This window comes from Plecotus auritus (assembly GCF_963455305.1).
Source record: "Plecotus auritus genome assembly, chromosome: 7".
NCBI lineage: Eukaryota > Metazoa > Chordata > Mammalia > Chiroptera > Vespertilionidae > Plecotus > Plecotus auritus.
The window spans coordinates 39,811,829-39,817,130 of record NC_137774.1 but is presented as its reverse complement, the minus strand read 5'-3'; the positions used below and the strand labels follow the sequence as shown (position 1 = coordinate 39,817,130).

The window sequence follows — 5,302 nt, the reverse complement described above, 5'->3', positions numbered from 1 at the left end:
AACTCTGTGGTCCTTGTGATTTATAATCTGTCAGTGTGAGTGCAGATACCTTTTACTCCTTGGGCCTGGGATCACTATGACTTTGGTCACTGGAGCAATTCCTAATTTCCAGGCTGGTCCTTGTACTAACACAGCTTTTGCACTGGTGTATTTAGCCAAAGACTCCAAAATGCTGCAATTTCCATATCATATTTAATAAAATTGCCACGTGATTCTGGCTTCTCCATTAAGTTAGAAGGTCCCTGAGAGCAGAGACTGTTTTGCAGGTTGAATAAATAGATTAATAAGATTGCATTTTCACATATTTTTTATTTTTCCGTAAGCCTAACAAAGTATCTAGGTCATGCAATATGAGAATCCAGTACTTGTTAATTGATTAAATACTATATGGTTGGGTAGTGGCACTGGGATGGGGGAGGTTGGGCAATTCTGATTCAAAAATTGCTCACTTCTTAGACATGAGTGTCCAGGCCTAACTGTCAATTAGTCCCACTGAGCAACAAGGATATTTTCCCAAAATGCTGGCTTTCTATGGATTTAGTAAACTCAGTTGCAGAGATGACTTATCATTGAGACAAAACTGGTGGATATGGAAGATCATTATACACAGTAACTTCACTAATAATTCTGGATTCCTCTCCCCAATCTTAATAAAAGAATAATGAGGGAAGATAATCAATCCTCTACCCTGGATTTTATCCTCCTGGGAGTTAGCAGTCAGCAGGGACAGGAAGATTTCTTCTTCATCCTCTTCCTGCTCATTTAACCCATCACACTGATTGGAAACCTGCTCATCATCTTGGCCATTTGCTCCGACATTCGCCTTCACCACCCCATGTATTTTCTCCTTGTTAACCTCTCCTTTGTTGACTTCTTCTTCTCCTGTGTAACCATCCCGAAGATGCTAGCCAACCATCTCTTGAGCACCAAAAGCATCTCCTTTGGGGGATGCCTGACACAGATGTGTTTCATGATTGCTTTGGTTAACACAGATAGCTATATCCTGGCTGCAATGGCATATGATCGTGCTGTGGCCATCAGCCGGCCACTTCATTACACAACAATTATGATCCCACGAACTTGTGTCCTGCTAGTTGTTGGGTCTTGGGTGGTTGGAAACACTAATGCCCTCCCCCATACTCTGCTCACAGCTGGCCTGTCCTTCTGTGGCAACCAGGAAGAGGCCAACTTCTACTGTGACATTACCCCTTTGCTCAAGCTGTCCTGCTCTGACATCCACTTTAATGTGAAGATGATGCACCTCGGGGTTGGTGTTTTCTCTGTGCCATTGCTATGTATCATCATCTCCTATGTTCGGGTCTTTTCCACAGTCTTACATGTTCCATCCACCAAGGGTGTGTGCAAAGCCTTCTCCACCTGTGGTTCCCACCTCACAGTTGTTTCTTTGTATTATGGGACAGTCATGGGCATGTATTTCCGCCCTCTGACTAGCTACAGTCTAAAGGATGCTGTGATAACTGTGATATACATGGCAGTGACTCCAATGTTAAATCCTTTCATTACAGTCTGAGAAATCGGGACTTGAAGGCTGCCCTGGGGAAACTCGTCAGCAAGAGAATCTCCATGTAACCAATGTGAGGTCATGTTGGAGACTGTAGTCACCAATTAAAATGCATGTGGCAACCCATCCCCAATGTCCTCACTCTTCAAGAAGCAACCTTTGCCCTTCCAGCTGAAAATTATTCTTTTCCAATATTTGTAACAATTTATGATTCCTCTTATTGACATTGTCGCTTTGAACACACTATTATCCTTTGGCAGAGTTGCAGCACAGGAATATTGGGTTCAGTTTCAGCTACTGTCTTGTCTCTCGGAGTAAAGTGTAAAAGGCATGAAGCTCAGCTTCCACATCCACATTTAGTAACATCTGCCTGCCACTCTCACAGGATGTGAGTATAGTGATCATTCTTTATTTGAAGGATATAAACCATTCATCAAATGGCCAAATTTTATTGCGCTATTATGTTTAACCATCTCTGCTTGGCTTACCGCCTTCTGCGAGCAGGTCATAACACATCACTCTACCTTTCAAAATCTTGGTCATAGAAACTATATCCAATAATTCTCGGTGGAAAGTGGGATGAATAAATGAAAAATATCAGCCCCTGAAATGTAATGTGCCTATGATCAGGCATAATCATCCTAGAATGTTACTCACCCATCCAGGAAATCTTTAAATACACTGACCTGGGGAAGCAGTCTTGTTCTTGCTGTATTGTAAAGCCAACTAGGTTGTTTCTAAAGAGCAGACGACTCTCCCTCAAATGACACTCATCAATAGTAATTGCATTCTAAATTAATAAATACTCTAATTCAATTCATATAATAAAGTATTGATTTAATTACTTATAAAATTAAATTAAGCTACATTGAAAATAATCGGGGTGCCAAATAAGTGAAGTATTGAGGATTAAGTGGCCTTGCTTCTCCAGAATGACCCAGCTAAGATGAACTTTTATTCTGGATGGCCAGCCCTGGTTATGTAGGTGATAGTCCACAAACAGAGGTAGTTAACCCAGCAGGTCACTAAGTAACCACTAATGAATTTCAATACCTATGATTTGATTCTGTTCATGAGAAATTTTTTTCTCAAAATATGAATAAGATATAAATGATTGTCCTTAAATATCACATTCCCAAACAGGACAACATTTTGAAGAGGTAGACTGACATGTCTTAGAACAGTATGCAATTTGTTTTAGTATCTACTATGTTAAACTGCCAGTAAAAATAGAAAATTATCTCTTATAGCTAATTCACAATGCCAAGAATTGTCCATGAATGTTAGAAGATGGTGTTATTGATCTTCTAATGCTTTCTACGCCTCTAAAATACCAAGGATGAGAACTAGACCAATTATTTTTTTGTAACTAAAAAGAATTTGATTACAAATGCATATGAACCTGTGTGAATGAATGACCAAATTCAAGAGGGGAGAGTTAGAAGAATGCAGCAAAAGCTACAATGTAGTTAGATGTAAGTTATTACTAAAGACCTAACTTTCAGATTGCATGGTGGGCCTAGGGGTATTTGTGACATTATTCAGATAGATGAATAGATAAGTAGACAGATGATAGATGGTAGATAGATACATAGATACATAGATGATAGATACATAGATGATAGATGACAACAGCTCTACATGAAGCAATGATGAGATTTTGTCTTGAAGTAAGATTGGATAGAGAGAAGTAAGGGAGCAGAAAAGGGTGGTTACATCAGGAGATTAATTAGGCAGCTCTGAAGAATCTAAAGAGCTCTAAAGAATTGAGAGCAATGTAAACAAATAGTGCACATATAGATAAAGGGCCTGGAAGCCAAGGTAATGTGGAAGGGGGAAAAACATGGGGTGGCAATTTGTATGAAAGTTGTAAGGAAGAGGATGTCTTCTAGGTTTTAAGCTTGAGCTGCTGAAAAAAAAAATACAGTTGAGCCTTTAATGAAAATAGGGAACATGGCTCTGATCCTTTTGGGCGTATTTTCAAGAGATATCCAAATGAATAGTAGAATGAGAGGTAAAACAAAGCATGGATCAGAGTTGGTAAGTGCAGTTATAGAAACAGATGAAATCATCCAGGAGTAGGAAAGTCAAGTCTGGGATTCTTGCAGAATGACTAAATGTTTACACAGAATGAGGATCCTAGTGGGGGAGAAAGGCATTTATACAATCTAGAATTGATATCAGGCTCTCTGTTTGCCTCCTTTTTGTATCAGCCAAAGAGCACAGCAGAGTGTATTAAACAGTAATTTGGAGTGGGCATGCAATTGAACTGTAATATATAGTTATACAGTATAAAACACGTGAACTAAAATATAATATATGCACACACAATACAAAGACATAAATAAGAAAGGAGCTTTATTGTATCTTTCTATTTTATATGTTTGAAATGTTGTATAATAATAATTCTATCAAATATTAAATGATAGTATTTCAGAATAATCACTGAAGTTACTCTTGGACTTTAGGTATTAACCTTGACACTACTAGCTCTCCCTCACACATAACCATGCAATAAGCCACCAGTTTCCGTGGATAAACTGCCTTTATCATTTCTGTATCTTTCCCTCTCTCTTTTCTTCCCAGAGCTGCAGTCTTCTTTTGGACCCTCAACACATACACCCGTTTATTAGCTACAGGATCGCAGCCCAATCTTTCCAACATGAAAACCTGATCCTATCTCTCTGCTGCTTGAAATCCATCAAGATCACCTTCTCGGCCTTCAGAGTCACATCCTGCCTCCTGCATGCATCTGTACTGAAAGAATTGCATCTCCCTGACCAAAGCACTGACTGCCCGGGGCCTTCATTCATTTTGCCCCCATCCCCATGGTTTAGAATTCTATTTTGTCCCCTTTCTCTTGCTCCCATCTGCACCCAACTCATTTACCTCCACAAATCAGTTTGGGCATCGTCTCCTCCAGAAAGTCACCCCTGCCGACCAGAGTGTTGGGGGTTTCATTTCCATACCATGTCTCATGCTCTATAGCAATAGTCCTCCAAGCATGGTCCAGGGCTCCCTCAGGACCCTTCCCAAGGTCCTGCAAGGTCAAAACTATTTTCTGAGTAATAACAAGACATTATTTGCTTTTTGCACTGTGTTCTGTTTGCACCGATGATGCCAAAGCATCAGTGGGTAAACGGCTAGTGCCTTTTCATGAAGCAAAGCAGTGGCACCCAACCACACTGGTACCCATTGCTGTCTTCACCATCACACACTTGCAGTAAATTTAAAAAGTTTTAAAGCCCAGATTCCCTTAAAAAGCTCCGTGATGAAGCAGTAAGAATTTTTATTTTTACTAACTTAAGTACCCATCCTTTTAAATATTGATGTCATGAGGAAAAGCATCTGTGAGACAGTTTGAATTGAGAGCTAAACAGGCACTTTTTTCCCTGGAATACCATCTTACTTAAAGGACAAACTGACATACTATGGTTATAGAGACTTGGGTATTTGGCAGATATTTATTTAAAATGAATGAAGCACCCTAGCTGGTTTGGCTCAGTGGATAGAGCATCAGCCTGTGGACTGAAGGGTCCTGGGTTTGATTCCGGACAAGGGCACATTCCTCGGTTTCAGGGTCTTCCCCAGTCCAGGCCCTGGTTGGGGCTCATGCAGGAGGCAACCAATCAATGTGTTTCTCTCACATTGATGTTTCTCTCTGTCTTTCCCTCTCTCTTCTACTCTCCCTAAAAATCAATGGGAAAATATTCTCGGGTGAGGATGAACCAAAAAATAAAATCAAATGAATGAAATGAACCTGCTATTTCAAGGAAAACA

General features: G+C 40.0%; 1 pseudogene across 1 annotated transcript; it reads left to right on the top strand.

Moving 5' to 3' along the window:
- Window positions 1-661: 661 nt before the first annotated feature.
- LOC308252569 (olfactory receptor 1A1-like) lies at window positions 662-1,590 on the top strand (annotated as a pseudogene). The gene has a single exon. The product of its transcript is annotated as an olfactory receptor 1A1-like (transcript).
- Window positions 1,591-5,302: the final 3,712 nt, after the last annotated feature.